The sequence below is a fragment of the Triticum aestivum genome, chromosome 1B (genome assembly GCF_018294505.1).
Source record: "Triticum aestivum cultivar Chinese Spring chromosome 1B, IWGSC CS RefSeq v2.1, whole genome shotgun sequence".
NCBI classification, from domain to species: domain Eukaryota; kingdom Viridiplantae; phylum Streptophyta; class Magnoliopsida; order Poales; family Poaceae; genus Triticum; species Triticum aestivum.
Window position 1 is genome coordinate 476122208 of NC_057795.1, and position 17149 is coordinate 476139356.

Consider the following 17149-nt stretch of genomic DNA (forward strand, 5'->3'; position numbering starts at 1 on the left):
CAGCTTCCTTGACCATTTATCCGTAAGTAATGTTATTCATTGCAATTAGTAATATTGTCTTGCTCTGTCCCATACTTTCTAGCTTCCTCCTAATAAGACTCACATTCTTTTTTCAACAAATGAGGTTCAAGTTGGATCCGAAAGATGATGCAACTAAACAAGCATGCACTCATGTTTTTCAGTCTGCTCTGCGACAGTATCGGTACCACCATAGAAAATCTCACTTTGAAGGCAAGGCTAACAATGAAATCACTCAAACATCTCCAGTGGAATATATTACAGATGAAGACTGGACAGCCCTCATTAAACACTGGTCTGATCCAAAGTATCAGGTAGGCGATATGTATTTGAACAGACCACATATTGAACTTGTATTTATGTATGTGCCTTACGAGTGTATCTTGTCCTAGGCTAACTGTTTGAAGAACAAAACCAACCGTTCTAAAGTGAAATTCCAACAGACAACAGGATCTTGTAGCTATATTGCACACTGTGAGGCTCTTGTAAATAGCTGCTACTTCCTTCTTTTTTGTGTGCCATATTATTGTATCTATATTGACTTGTTCCAAATATAGAGGAAAGCCCGTGCGGACCAAAAAGAACCTGAACCGAATGCAGTGCAAATCTTCAAGGAGTGCCACACCAGCAAGATGAAGGGCATGAGCACACCAGTTCAAGCCGCTGTTGTAAGTCCTTACTCCTCCTGCCTTGAACTGATTGGTACTGCGATGTGTTCATTTAACTACTTGGTTTGCAGCCAATGTCAGTTACTCTATTCACTTTTATACACAGTTGTCTCAACGTATCATTTCACCTTACATGGTTTAAAAGAGATGAAGGATATTGTTTTGGTCTTGATCCGTAATCTAGTTGTTATGTTCACGTGCGCACATAGTGATAAAATAGCCTGTTTGTTTTATATCTGTTTTCCCATGATATGAATGATGTCATACTATGTTCATCCTACTTTAAACCATGTCTCTTTATCCTTAGATGTCAACGAATGTGAGGAAATAGACAATACAGTAGGCATGCTACATGGACATATGTTCCGAAAGTGATTTTATTATGTAGTTGGCACTACAATACATGCTAATGTATTATAGTAGTTCACCAAAATAAGTTATGTATAAATGTTTAACCTACTTTATTTGTTTTTGTCTCATTAGTAAATTATCTGGTACACTAATCTACAAGTTCAAACTTTCAGGAAGCTATGGAACAAATGATTGAACAACCACAACCACCTAAAGGTGACGAGGCTACGATAGGCACAATGTCACCTCTTGCTGCAGTGCGTCAGTATCTCTCCACTAACAGTGCAAAAAGCACCTTCCTGCGTAATTTTGGGTTGGTTGTCAAGGTAACCTCATCCAAATCGCCTTCTGAACAAAATATTCCTGCTAGACAGAGTGATATATCTGTGCTCTAGACACAAGTCCAATCCCTAATGGACGTTGTTTCGGAAACAAGAATAGTGGTTGAGAAATGTCATCAAGATATGAATGGTTTTGAAACCAGACTATCAGACATTCACTTCGTTGTTCAAGAGCAATGGCGGAAAAAGGGTGGAGATCGTGCTGCTCCATCAGATTCTACAGCCTGAAACATTAGCACTCAGGTCAAATGATCTGTGCTTCTATACATCTGATTGTGCTTTTATCTGGAAGGACTGTAAACTTTATGCCAACAGGCCTTTTGTTGTATGGTTGGAATTTATTTTGTTGTGATACAACATTTATGATGCTGCCACACGCTGTAGTAATTACGACGCTATTTTTGTATAGTGTAGGTTTATCTTAGTAATGTATTCGGCCGAAAGCTTCGTAGGAGCCCAACATGCCAACATTCATCGGGCCCATTCCAATTGGGCTAAAAACGATTATGGGCCGAAATTGGCATGTAGCCCACTAAAAATATCTGGGCCTAAATTAGCATAAGCTTTCATATTTTTTTTGGTAAGCCTATGCCCATAGTGGGCCTTTAACAGGCCTAAACATAATTTGGGCCCTCAGTAAAATTAGGCCTTTTACAGGTGTAAATATCTCGAGCCCATAAAAAACATGTGCCTTTAATAGACCGAAAGTGAGATTGGGCCCTGATTGTGCCAAATAACCCACTGGACTTAGCAGGCTGAAATGGTGGCCCATTTACGATGCAGATCTTTGACGGGCCAAAATTCGGACGGGCCGTAAATGCGCTGACCTAATACACGGGCCTTTAACGGGCGAGAACTTCGGTCGGGCTAGATATGACGTTGGGCCACATATGGCCCATGGTTTACGTCCGGTGTTAACATGCCAGAAATGACAACATGCCGAAAGTGGCCCAAATCTATAGTGGGCCTCTAATAGGCCGAATGTCAGACATGGCCGAATATGACCCAAATCCTTTATGGTCGTTTATGGGCCGAAAGTTTTCATGGCCTGTAAATGGGCCCAAATGAAGCCGGACCTTTAATAGGCTGGAAATACACCGGGCCGTAATTCGGCCCAATTACTTAGCGGACAGTTAACGGGCCAGAAGTGACCATGGGCCGCATTGATGACAAGTTTAGGACAGGCCATTGACGGGCCAATTTGACAGAGAATGTTGGGCCTTTAGCTGGGTCGGCCCATTATGGTCTGCAGAATCTTGTGGGCCTTTAGCTGGGCCAGCCCATTGTGGTCCGGAAAATCTGGTGGGCCTTTAGCTGGGCCGGCCCATTATGGTCTGCAAATTCGTGTGGGCCTTTAGCTGGGCCGGCCCATTATGGTTCGCTAAATTTTGTGGGTCTTTAGCTGGGCCGGCCCATTATGGCCCACTAAATCTTATGGGCCTTCGGTTGGGCCGGCCCATTTAAACTTTGTGGGCCACTTTTGGGCCGGTCCACGTGTCAACATATCATAGGTCATCTCGACCGTTGGATGAGTGACACCTATGCCAACACGGAGCTGACGCGTGGATCCGTCAGCCAATGAGAATTTTACACGTGGAAAATCGGCATTGGTCGTGGCTGTTAACGGGTTATCGGATCCAAAATCTGACCCGATAGCTTAACGGCGTTCCGTTACGGTGGATGCCACGTGTCGGTCACCCTTGATGAAAGCACTTCTGTGACGCGCGATTTATCGTCATGGAAGTGGACACTTCTGTGATGATAATTTTGGTAATGTCATGGAACACTTCTACGACAGCACAGGTATGACTATCTTGGTTCTGTCATAAATTTGTCATGGATGTACATGCATGACAGAAAACGCGACCTACTGTGACAAACACGTATCATCACGGAAGTGTATTTTTTTTGTAGTGCCACCCCCTGGACCTCATCGTCGACGATGAGCTCTGCAGCGGGGAGCACCAACGCCTGGATGCATTGTTCCACATTCTCGGCACACACCCTGGGTCGGTCAGATGCCTTGCTATCGGCAAGTTCAGTCCAACTTCAAGGCCAAACCTAGGTTTCACTACTAATTCTTATCCCTAGCCCTAGATCGGCTCGAGGAGCTCATCTTTCATGTTGGACGTCCGCGCTCGTTGCCGCCGTCTGCGCTCCGCCTCGTGCCCACGCTACGCCGTGCTATGTTCATGCAGTGCCTTTTCCCCATGATTGATGTCGCACACACTCTTCACCTCCCTAAACTTAAGCACATCGAGCTCATGGATGTCCGCATCTCGAAGGAGGATTTGGAGCGCCTTCTCGTCGGCTGTACAGTGCTTGAGTACCTTTGTCTTCAAGCGATGGATGGGTTTACTAGCCTCCACATCACCTCAGTGAATGTCCATACGATTTATTTGCATTGCTGGCGCCGCCCAAGGTTGTCAGTTGAGGTGATTCACGATATGGTCACTGAGAATGTGGTTTTCCTCGAGAGATCGTATGTACTTGATAAATTAGGTCCAGCAAGAATCGGCGTCATTCACGCATCGAAATTGACAGTGTTGGGCTATTCGTGTGCTGAATTTAGCGAACTTCAGGTACAATAATATTCTTCTTAAAGGGGTCATTCAAGGCATTCAAATCTACAACTAGGCACTAATATGTTGTCTTTGTTTCCACATACTAGCAGGCCTGAAAGTAGAAAATGTTCGGGAATATAACAATCCCATTGAATGCCTTGATCTTCATCTCATAGAAATTACTTTTAACGAGTACCAAGGCACCACACCAGAAATTAAATTCGCCAGGTTCTTTGTTGAGAAAGCAAGGTTGCTCAAGGTAATGCACCTTGCCCTATATTTATTATGCAAAAGTGAATGGTTTTCTAAAGAGCGTAGGCGTCTACAGCTGAATGGAAAAGGCTCTGCCGAAGCTGAATTTCAGTTTCTAACTTCATATGACAGATTATTTGGAATTCACTATATCAAGCCGCTATATGACTTCTCAGTGGCTGATCCTTTCGCAGAAATAATGCATGAAAAAGATTCTGAAGAAGATGAATTTGATTTGTCAGAATAGGTTTGTCACACCCAAGATGCGACCCTATCCTAAAGGAACTCGAATGTCCCACCAAGGATAGAAGCGCATCTTGAGTGTGACAAGTTGGTATCAGAGCCTTGACCGACCTTAGGAGCCCCCTTGATTGATCGTGTAGTTTGGCCGTTGTCGAGTCTAGAAGAAAACTATTTTCAGAGTCTAGTTATATCAGAGAGTAGGAATTCTTTTTACTCCTCCGCCTCTTCGTCGCCCTGGTCAGGAATCTTGACGTAGGTGTTTTGACTTACTCCTCTTCCCCTTCAAACTTCTTTTAGGATCTCACAGTTGGTTTTCCGATCGTTGTTCCTCAGCTCTTTGCATCCAGTGCATTTCTCATCAAGTTGACTCGAGCCTCTTCATCTTTGAGTTCAATCCTCAGTTGTTTTATTTTCCCACCCGCCCACCCTTCTTCCTCTCGGAACCGGAGTCCGTAATCAAGTATCCATCCTACTCGTGTGAAGTTTTTGCTCCCTCTCCTCAATGATTTCAACCAGTGTTTTCTCTTCAAGATATTCATTGGTTCTCCCTTCCAAGTTGCCTTTGTTTTTCCCGCCCTCCCACCCCTTTTTCTTCCCGGAGCTTGAGTCTGTAACATCCATCAATTTCATTCGTGCGGAGCCTCTTCAGGTTTCCGTCAATTATCTCAACTAGTGAATTCTCGTCTCGTTCATCATTCTTCATCTCTTTTTCTTCTCCGGTGGATTCAATTCTAATTTTTGGTAGTGATTATATTCTTTCCTTCGATCAAGTGTTCTCCCCGCTGGTTTGCCTCTTGCCAGTTTATCCCTCCGGAGTGCTCAAGTCATCTCAGGAGATTCGGCTGCGTTCAAATTTATTCGAGGTTGTCACCTCATTCAAATATTTCAATTGTTCCGGTGCATCATCTATCTTTACGACAATCCCTTTCAACGGTGTTTTCTCTTCAGTGGGCCCTAACCCACAGGTCTTTTTCCAGGATCTTACCTGACTCTTCTAATTATTCCGGAGCCATCCCTAATTCTTTGCGAGTTTGACATAAGAATGGATTTCATCAGTCAAATGCCATCTCCAAGATCGCTTTCAAATTCTTTTCATCTCGGGTTCTACCTTTCCTCTTTTTCATTATTCCGGAGTTTCTCAACAATTTTGGTGGTGTTTCTCGTCGTCCTTCTCAGCTTTGAAGACCGAAGAACAGGTTTTCCTCTGAATCTTGCTCGTTCTCCCGAAGATTCATCATTCCAACTATCGTCCTCTAATTATCCCGGTGCATCTGTCAAGTATTCTTTGATCAGCTCATTGTCTCTTCGTTCTTTTGCATCTAAATCCCCTCTAGCTTATTGGTTCTTCTAATTCTTCCCGGTGATTCATTCTCTTTCGTCAGTCATTTCCGAATTCTAACGGTGGTTCGCTCAAGACCCCTTTTCATTTGTTATCATATTAATTCATTCGTTCTTTTCAATTCTACCGGTGGTTCATGAAGACTTTCTCAAGTTTTGTGCTATTTCCCCTTAATCCTTTTTCGACAAGAATAAGTAGTATGCAAAATCCATTGCTTGTCATCAATTTAATTTGATGAAGGATGAGCATACAATAAATCTTATTGTTATTTCATCCAAGTGAGTAATCCTTTTTCTTCGGAGTCTGTTCTTGATGAATAAACTCTAGTTCCAAGTGTTTTCATCTTTCTTTTCCGGAGTTTAAATTTCCTCGGCCATCTTGTCGGAACCTCCATCTAAATCATCGCAAGCCTTAATCTTATTCTTTCATCCTTCATTTTATCTCGTCATCCTTTTGTTACTGGAGTTCTTCATGGTGGTTCTTCATGATTTAATTCATTTCTCAAGTGTTCATCAAGATTCTTGTTGGTGGAGTTCAAGTATCTTTTCTTCTCGCATCTCAAAGTGCAATTAATTCTCCGTATTCTTTTGAAGTGGAGTTTTGCATTTCTTCGTTCTTCTAAGTTATCCAATCATTTCCGTTTGCAGCTGGTTATCACCTCATAATTTCTGAGATGTTATCCATAAGTCCACGACAAGCTTATTCGTTTCCTTGTTGATTTTCTCAACAACTCCATTCAATCCTTCCTTCTATGTTCATTTCATTCCATTCTCTCAAGTTCTTGTTCTTTTCTTTCCATGTTTAGCCGGAGTGCTTCCTAAATTCTTTCAGTCTTAGTCGTTTCTTATCTCAATCTAACCGGAGTAGTTTCATAGTCTATCTGATTCCGTGAGCTTTCGATTCTCGTCATTCTCGTCGTTCCTCTCTTCTTCTCGAGTGCTCTCGATTCTTTGCTTCTTCTCTTGAGTTCTTGCTTCACCTCATCCCTTTTCCCTTCCGTCTCGGTCCTAAGATCTCGGGACGAGATCTCTTGTTAGTGGAGGAGTGTTGTAACGCCCCGGATTCGTTGCGCCAGGTGTCCACCAGTTATTCGCCTTCGTTGCCATGTCGTTTGCTTGTGTGTTGCATTTTGCCATGTCATCATGTGCATTTCATTTTTGCATATGTGTTCGTCTCATGCATCCGAGCATTTTCCCCGTTGTCCATTTTGTAATCCGGCACTCCTATGTCATCCGGCGTCCCCTTCTTGCCTCTCTTCGTGAGTGGGTGTTAAACTTTCTCGGAATGGCCCGAGGTTTGCCAAGCGGCCTTGGTATAGCACCGGTAGACCGCCTGTCAAGTTTCGTGCCATTTGGAGGTCGTTTGGTACTCCAACTGTTAACCGCGTAGCCCGAAACCCCCCTTTCTCTTTGCAGCCCAACACCCCTCCAAAGTGGCCCAAAACCCAGCAAACTCCCCTCCATGCTCTCGGTCGTTCGATCACGATTGTGTGGGCGAAAACCGTGCCTCATTTGGACTCTCCTAGCTCCTTCTACCTATAAAAAGGCATCCCCCATCCAAATTCGCAGACGAAACCCTAAATCTTCCCTCCGCGTTGCGCTGGACATGTCTGCTCCTTCGCCGGACACGTCCACCGCCGTCCCCGATGAATCCGGGCGCGACACCTGTCCCCGCCGGCCTTCTCTCTCCTCCCCGCGCCGCCGCGGCCCTGCGGGCCCATGTCCGGCCCGCCCGGCCCGACCGCATCGCCCGCCCCGCGTCCGGCGCGCCTCCGCCCGCCGCCGCCTGCGCTCGCCGCCGCCCCGCCGCCGAGTTGCCCCGCCGCCCTTCGCTGGCCCGCCTCCGCGCCGCCCGGCCGGTTCCAGCCCGGGGCCGTGCTTGGCCGCCGCGCCCGTGCTCCGTCGTCGCCCTCCCGCGCCGGACCCCGCCGCCTTGGCCTCCCTCCGGCCGGATCCACCTCCTCCCGGCCTCCGGTGACCTTCCCTGCCCCGGCCACCGCATCCACTCCGGCCAACCTCGAGCTCCATGCCCGGATCTGGATCTGAGATCCGACAAGGTTGACCCCGAAAATCTGCTAAGTCCCGAATATTTCAGTATTATCATGCCTTCTTCATTATGCCGTATCTCTGCATCCATAGCTCCGTTTCGTGCGTGTAATATGTCAAATTGTTCGTCTCAACGAGTACTTCATTTCATTCCATTGTATCATATTCATTTGAGCTCATCTTGATGCCTGAATCATCGTTGGAAGAGTGCTTCATGATGTTGTCTGCTGTCTGTTAACAGAACATGCTCATTTGTCATTTTTGCCATGATTGATGTGTGCATCCTATGAGGTTGATGTCTACATGTGTTTTGAAATATGCCATGTCTTCTTTACAGAGGTGTTTACCATGTATTTTTGTGATCAATGTGGTGACTAGCACAAGCATGTAAACTAGGCTTCATGATGTTGCTGATTTTAGTCCCTGTTCTGCTGTTATTTTCATGCCATGTAAACTTGATGCTACAGAGAGATCCATGCATATTTTGATATACTTCAGTAAGGGTGTTTTGAACATATGGTTGTTCTCGAGCCATTCGTTCTCCTGGTTGCAATTATGGAGTAGTCTAGCATGTCATTTTCGTGCTCTACTTTTGCTTCAAAATGTTTCCTGGCAGATTGTTTACATGTTATTCAATTTTGCCAAGGTTGTTGTAGTTGATCCTTGCATGCTATGAACTTGTTCTTGCCTTGGTTTGTCTCATAAACATGTCTTCTTATTGTTTATTGCCTTGTCATGCCATGTATTGCTCTGTAGTGAGTGGTTCAAGCTCACCAACATGCCTACTTATCGTTGTTCCTGCCATGTATGAATCTGTCATATAACTTGCCTTGTTTACATGGGTGCCATCATATTTTCTGATCCTCTTTGGCTTATGGTCAGTAAGGGACTTTTGTTCTATGCAAATAGTAGATTCATGCCATGCCTTTGTTTGCCATGATAATTTCCTGTAACATGTTGTTTGATAGCTCTAAACATTGCAACCTGATGTTATTTTCTGCAAAGTCTGAACTGATATTATTTGCAATCTTGCCATGTGTGTTTGAGCATGTTCTAGTGATTTCTGGAGATAGCTCAGTGTTCATGTTTTGTTATGCTTTACATGTTCATGTTTTGTTATGCTTTACCTGTACATCATGACCATGCCTTTTGTTTTCATATTGAGGTGCCGTAGTATGTTGTTTTGATGCTTGCAATATGCCTAGTTGCTGTTTTGGACAGATTGTTGCTATAACTTGTATAATGTATGTGTTGAACCGTTGCTCCGTTTTGAGTGTGCTCTATATGAAACTTGCTTGTTTTTGCATGTAGTCTCATATTATCATGTTGCATCCTTGTTTTGAGGTGTTTGCTTGATGTTTGTATTCATTTTGCATCAATGCCATGTTCAACTTGTTTTGCTCATATCTTCTAGGCTGTAGCTCCGAATCTAATGAACTTTATATGTAACTTGACTAGAATTTCGTGTAGATCATCTTGGTGCACCTTAACTTGCTATTTAAAAACTTGAACATAAGGTTTATTCAGATCTGGACCAATTTCGAAATTTGCATATGAGGACTTACCGGAATTGTTATATGTTGTTCCCGGCCTCATTTAAACTTGCTTTGATGTGTTGCTCTTGTATGCATCGTCTCTTGCCATGAGTAGCTTCATGTAGCTTTGTCATGCATCATGCTTGTTGTGCATCATGCCTTGTTCATGTGTGGTGTGTTTACTATGTTGTGTGCTTCTTCTCGATAGTTCCCGTTTCGTTGCGATCGTGAGGATTCGTTCGTCTATGCTTGGTTCATCTTCGTGGCTTCATCTTCTTCATAGACTCGTTCTTATTCCTAGCGGGATTTCAGGCAAGATGACCGCTATCCTGGATCTCAGTACTATCATTGCTATGCTAGTTGCTTCGTTCTATCGCTATGCTGCGTTACCTATCTTTTGCTCCTCAAGCCTCCCAAATTGCCATGAACCTCTAACCTTTGACACCCTTCCTAGCAAACCGTTGCTTGGCTATGTTACCGCTTTGCTCAGCCCCTCTTATAGCGTTGTTAGTTGCAGGTGAAGTTTGAAGATTGCTCCATGGTGGACAGGATTTTGTTGGGATATCACAATATATCTTATTTAATTAATGCATCTATATATTTGGTAAAGGGTGGAAGGCTCGGCCTTATGCCTGGTGTTTTGTTCCACTCTTGCCGCCCTAGTTTCTGTCATACCGGTGTTATGTTCCTGGATTTTGCGTTCCTTACGCGGTCGGGTGATTTATGGGACCCCCTTGACAGTTCGCTTTGAATAAAACTCCTCCAGCAAGGCCCAACCTTGGTTTTACCATTTGCCTCACCACCACCTACATTTCCCTTGGGAGTAATTAACCCGAGGGTCATCTTTATTATAGCCCCCCCGGGGCCAGTGCTTGTCTAAGCGTTGGTCCAAACTAGAGCACCGTGCGGGACCATCCCTTGGCAACTTGAGTTACGTCGCTACCTGTACGCTTCGCTTATCCGGTGTTGCCCTGAGAACAAGATATGTGCAGCTCCTATCGGGATTGTCGGCGCATCGGGTGGCTTTGCTGGTCTTGTTTTACCATTGTCGAAATGTCTTGTAAACCGGGATTCTGAGTCTGATCGGGTCTTCCTGGGAGAAGGTATATCCTTCGTTGATCGCGAGAGCTTATCATGGGCTAAGTTGGGACACCCCTGCAGGGTTTAAACTTTCAAAAGCCGTGCCCGCGGTTATGGGCAGATGGGAATTTGTTAATGTCCGGTTGTAGATAACTTGACACCAGATCCGAATTAAAACGCATCAACCGTGTGTGTAGCCGTGATGGTCTCTTCTCGGCGGAGTCCGGGAAGTGAACACGGTTTCTGTGTTATGATTGACGTAAGTAGGTGTTCAGGATCACCTCTTGATCATTGCTAGCTTCACGACCGTTCCTTTGCTTCTCTTCTCGCTCTTATTTGCGTATGTTAGCCACCATACATTGCTTAGTCGCTGCTGCAACCTCACCACTGTACCCCTTCCTTTCCCATTAAGCTTTGCTAGTCTTGATACCCATGGTAATGGGATTGCTGAGTCCTCGTGGCTCACAGATTACTACAACAACAGTTGCAGGTACAGGTATTGCGATGATCATGACGCGAGAGCGATGTTTGCTTGTTTGGAGTTCTTCTTCTACTTCTTCTTCAATCAGGGGATAGGTTCCAGGTCGGCAGCCTGGGCTAGCAGGGTGGATGTCGTTTGATCTTCTGTTTGTGTTTCATCTGTAGTCGGATGTTGCTTTTATGTAAGTTGATGTTGTATTCGTGTGGCATTGTATGCCCCTTGTATGTATCCCCATGTATTATGTAATGTTGATGTAATGATATCCACCTTGCAAAAGCGTCTTCAAGATGCGCTTCTATCCTTGGTGGGACCTTCGAGTTCCTTTAGGATAGGGTCGCATCTTGGGCGTGACAAGGTTGAACCTTGTAATCTTTGAATTTGGGCCTTGTAATGCTAGAATTTGAACCTTGCAATATTTATGGTATTTGTTATATAACGTAATTGAATGTTTAATTTGGTTTTGCAATCATGTCCTGTTATAAGTATATATGTTGTTCTTGTGTAGACAGAGCATAGATGTTGTGCAGACAGAGCATATTACATCACACACGGACCACACTAGGGAACCCGTCGGTGATGAATTCATCAACCACTGACAATTGTATAGCATCAAGCGTTTGCGCACAACACACATGGCTTATTCCATAACAAACACCTCAGATGGATCAACTGTATACCACGTATCGCACATGAAACTCTAATCTGAATCGTGCTTGATGTCTCCACCATCACTCGCACAGTTCATCTTATTTTCCACGTATCACAGTGTCGGCCTCTTCTCGCATCCCTCCGCGCGCTCAGCTTGTGGACGGCTTTTCCCTACGTGTTCAACTACTATATGGATATGCTTGCTCGTTGTTGACGCATCCATGGAGCACTCTGCTCGCGTCCCTCCGCGTGCTCTGCCAGCGGTTGGCGGGGCTGGCACACGATCATGTTGGGGGCCCCATATGCATGCGGCTGCGCCGCGCGCGTTGCCACGATGCAGTTACGTGCGACACAATGGAGTTACCGCTGCAAATTAGAACTGCCATCCGAGCGTGCCAATATTCCAGGCGTCCGACTTCACTGTTAATTCCTGTGACCATTATAACCTTAGTTTCTTCAACCTTTCGATTGCGCCCCACAACACAATAAGCACACCCACGATGACACATACAGAGAGGATATTTAGTGGCGCTCCATTGGAGTTTGGCGAGCATAAAGTGGAGACCCCACGTGAGGGAGACAGATCTTTCGGTGGTGTACACCATTGACCCGGTCGTGGTGGAGGACTACATCAGTACAGTGGAGTAGCTGCTTGCTAAAGACAAGTACAAGGTGGTCGGCATCGACCTCCAGTACACCGGCGGTCACCCCCACATAGACCAGAAGGTTGCCGTAGCCCAGTTGTGCGTGTGCCATCATGTCCTCATCTACCACTACTGCATGTCACAGAGCCTTGTGACTATTTCGCCAGGTTTTTCATCAGCACCAACTACAAGTTTGCTACGGTGGAAACCTCTGACGATGTAAAAGCACTCAAGGTTACTGGCTTGGCCAGCAAGAAACTTGTCGAAATCTGTGACCACTACAGGGTCTGGGGCAGCACGAAGGACTCCTTGGATGAACTCGCCTTGGCCATCATCGACCCCTACCACGAAAAGATGAAGCAGGATGCCAACAAAACACTTCATGTATCCTGACATGGTGCCTAGATACAGCAACTGGATGAACCTCACCTCAGGTTCGCGGCCAAGAACGTGTAGACATGCTATGATATGCACAGGAGAATCGTTGACATGAGGAAGTGCCTCCTTCCCATAATCGACGAGGCCAGATTGAGCCACCAACAGAGTAGCGGCGACAAGTGTCACAACAAGAAGTAGATGATGATCATATGATCGTTTACCCTAGTTAATTATGCGTGTAATAGTTTAATTTGGTGTGTGCAAATGTCATGTGTATGCTAGCCACCTAATTGGATGTTTAATTTGGTTATGCAATCAAGTCCTTATAAAGTATATATGTTGTTGTTCTGTATGCAATCACATCACACACGGATTAAGCTAGGGAACCCGTCGGTGATGATTTCATCAATTATTGACAGTTGTATACCAACAAGCGTTTGCCAAGAACACACACGGCTTATTATCAGCAATCATTTGTCTTATTATTGGTATTCACACACATTTCTGATTACGGATCTGTTTTTCACGTATCACACACATCTTATTCAGTTGAAACGTTTTTGTTCTCTTGACTCAATGCAAACAGTTCATCCGAGTGAACTATATGTGCTCTATCGCACACACATTGATCTGGCTGACCGTTTCTGTTGTGTTGCCTAATCACAAATAGTTCATTTGAGTGAACTGTATGCCGTATATCGCACACACCTTCATCTGGCTGCCCGTTTCTTTTGTTATGCTCATCGCAAACAGTTTATTTGAGTGAATTATATGCCAAGCATCGCACACACAACTATAATTTGAATTGTGTTTGATGTCTCCGACATCGCAAACAATTTGTATCATTTTTGACGGTTTTCTTACAACACCGTTTGCAATTAATGCATCACACACACTTTCATCGAAGGTTCTCTGATTCTAGTGTCGGGTTTGGACCATCCTAAAGTAGTGCTACTAGCAACCCACGGGTACCAATCTGTGCTTTTGGGACAAACATTGAATACAAGAGATGAACTAGGATTTGAGATGAGATGGTGCTGGTGAATATGTTGATGAAGATTGGTCCTCCCACAATGAGAGGATCATTGGTTTCGATTTCCCCTTCCCGGAGGGAAGTATCCCCGGCGGAATCGCTCCACCATAGAGGAAAAGTGCTCCTGCCTAGGTTCCGCCTCGAGACGGCGGTGCTTTATCCTGAAAGTCTTCTCTTTATTTTTTTTCTAGGTCAAAACCCGTCATATAGCAGAAGATGGGCACCGGAGGCCAGTTATGGGACCCACAAGGCATTAGGGCATGCCTGGGGGTGGGGGTGGTCACGCCCTATTGCCTTGTGAGCAGCTAGTGGCCTGCTCTGGTATTTTTTTGCTCCAGTATTTTTTATATATTCAGTAAAAATCTCCGTGAAATTTCAGGTCATTTGGAGTTCATTAGAGTAGGTATCTCTGCTATAGCTTTTTCACGTCCAGAATTCCAGCTGCTGGCAATCTCCCTCTCAATGTAAATCTTACAAATTAAGAGAGAAAAGGCATTAGAATTGCATCATAAGGTGGAATAATGACCAAAACAATATAAATAACAGTAGGAAATCATGATGCAAAATGGACGTATCAATATTGAACTTCAAATCTTTCAGGAGCTTCCCACATTTAGGGGGAGCATATTTTATCTTTGATTTACTTTCCACATGTTATCGATTACCTTTTAATACACTCGCCGTTGATTATCTGTTTTGTCAACAATCGTCCAAAAGGGGGGAGATTGTTGGTGCAATGTCTTGCCCCCTTGTGTTTTCGAGATTGTTGTCAGAAACAGTATGGGACTGATTTTGTTTCCTAGTGCATACAGAGAGAAGTAATCCCTGGCGTATTGAGAATAATGTTACATTCTGATGAGAAGTTTGAGATAAATTCAACCAAGAAGTACTGCGCAACGGAGAAGATAGATATGTTTCGAGAAGAAACAATACTGAGAAGATTGTGTGACGGAGTTGACCCCTAAAAATATTGCTCAAGTGAAGCAATTTGTACTCAAGGTGTCTGAGAAGAAATTACTGCTGTCGAGAAGATTGAATGTGAAGCAAAGTATATCATTTGTTTCGTCGTTCTTTTTCTCTTATTTGTGTCATAGGACCACCATAGTACTAAGGGGGTATACGTATTTTGAGACAAATGTTTGTTGTGATGCTTAACCGAAACCTATGAGAGTTGAGAGAAATCTCTTTGTGCTCTGAAACATTACTTGCCAGCCTAAGATGTTGACCTTCTGGGCTGCAAGAGATATGGTTCGAATCGAGGAGTCATCTTTACTTGTTCCTCAAGTAAAGTTGCCATGTGCCCAAAATTCTTACTACTGGAAATGTGTCGGTTGGCCATTGGCTGGACCGCATGTCCTAGATGGTCATTTCCTTTCCCAGAAGGTTGCGGCTATAAATAGTCACCCCACATTAATGTGATTCGTTGGCTGCTCTGCTTGAGATTATGAGAAGATTGATAGAGCATCCCTCTTCAAAAGATTTGAGTTTAAGATCCACTAAGAGATAACCAAGAGTAGAAACTTAGATAGTGGTTGAGCATCACAGTAAATCTAAGTTTAGAGTTCTTGTGCTTATTACTATTGAGAGCTGCCAACTCTCTATATGGTTAGGATTCGTCTTGAGTGACGAAGAGTATTGTCCTCACCAAGTCAAAGTCTTTAGCAACAAAGTGTAAATGTGGTTCGCGAAGCAAGTTTGTTGAAGGTTTGGAGATCGCCGAGAAGAATCTACTAACTAAAGTCTAATGAGCTTCATGCCTAGGAGAATAGGACGGAGAGGTTTACTCCTATGTTCAATCGCAAGTCCCTCCAACCAAATGTAGCTCTTTTGCAGAAGAGTGAAATGGTCTACCAAATCATCTGTTGCCATCAAGCACCACTGTTCTCGTAGTCGAACGTCTTCTCGTTCCGACCGACCAAGTACCAAACGTGCGACACCTCCGAGTTCTGCACACATTCAGCGTGATGACGCCCCCCGAACTCTTGATCCAGTAGAGTGTCGAGGAAGTAGATGAGTTCCATCAGCACGATGGCGTGGTGATGGTGATGGTGATGTGATGTGTGCAGGGCTTCGCCTAAGCACCGCGAGAATATGACTGGAGGCGTAAACTGTGGAGGGGGGGGGGCGCACACGGCTTGGAACAATTGATGTGTGTTGTAGGCGCCCCCTCCCCACGTATATAAAGAAGGGAGGGGGAGGGAGCCGGACCTAGGTGCGCCCAAGTAGGAGGAATCCTACTTGGGATCCTAGTTGGATTCCCCCCCCCCCTTTCCTTTTACCGGAGGGGGGAAAGAAGGGAAGAGAGAGGGGAAGAAGGAAAGAGGGGGGCGCCGCCCCCTTCCCTAGTCTAATTCGGCCTCCTTCCCTGGTGGGGGGCGCGCCACCCCTTGTGGGCTAGTGTGTCTCCCTCCGATGGCCCATATGGCCCATATCTTCCCACGAGGGGGGGGGGTTCTGGTAACCCCCCCCGGTACTTCGATATGTACCCGGTACATTCCGGAACACTTCCGGTGTCTGAATACTATCATCCAATATATAAATTTTTACCTCTCGACCATTTAGAGACTCCTCGTCATGTCCGTGATCTCATCCAGGACTCCAAAAAACATTCGGTCACCAAATCACATAACTCATATAAAACAAATCGTCATCGAAAGTTAAGCGCGCGAACCCTACGAGTTCAAGAACTATGTAGACATGACTGATACACCTCTTCGGTCAATAACCGATAGCAGAACCTAGATGCTCATATTGGCACCAACATATTCTACGAAGATCTTTATCGGTCGAACCGTTATGACAACATACGTTATTCCCTTTGTCATCGGTATGTTACTTGCCCGAGATTCAATCATCGATATCTTCATACCTAGTTCAATCTTGTTACCAGCAAGTCTCTTTACTCGTTCCGCAATGCATCATCCCGCAACTAACTCATTAGTCACATTGCTTGCAAGGCTTCTTATGATGTGCATTACCGAGAGGGCCCAGAGATACCTCTCCAATACTTGAGTGACAAATCCTAATCTCAATCTATGCCAACCCAACAAACACCTTTGGAGATACCTGTAGAGCATCTTTATAATCACCCAGTTACGTTGTGATGTTTGGCATTCCTCCGGTATCCGGGAGTTGCATAATCTCATAGTCGGAGGAATATGTATTTGACATGAAGAAAGCAGTAGCAATAAAACTGAACGATCATTATGCTAAGCTAACAGATGGGTCTTGTCCATCACATCATTCTCCTAATGATGTGATCCCGTTTATCAAATGACAACACATGTCTATGGCTAGGAAACTTAACCATCTTTGATTAACGAGCTAGTCAAGTAGAGGCATACTAGGAACATGGTGTCTTGCCTATGTATTCACACATGTATCACGTTTCTGGTTAATACAATTCTAGCATGAATAATAAACATTTACCATGAATAAGGAAATATAAAATAAGAACTTTATTATTGCCTCTACAGGGCATATTTCCTTCAAAACACAACATCCCATGTTTAGTTTTGACTTGACATAG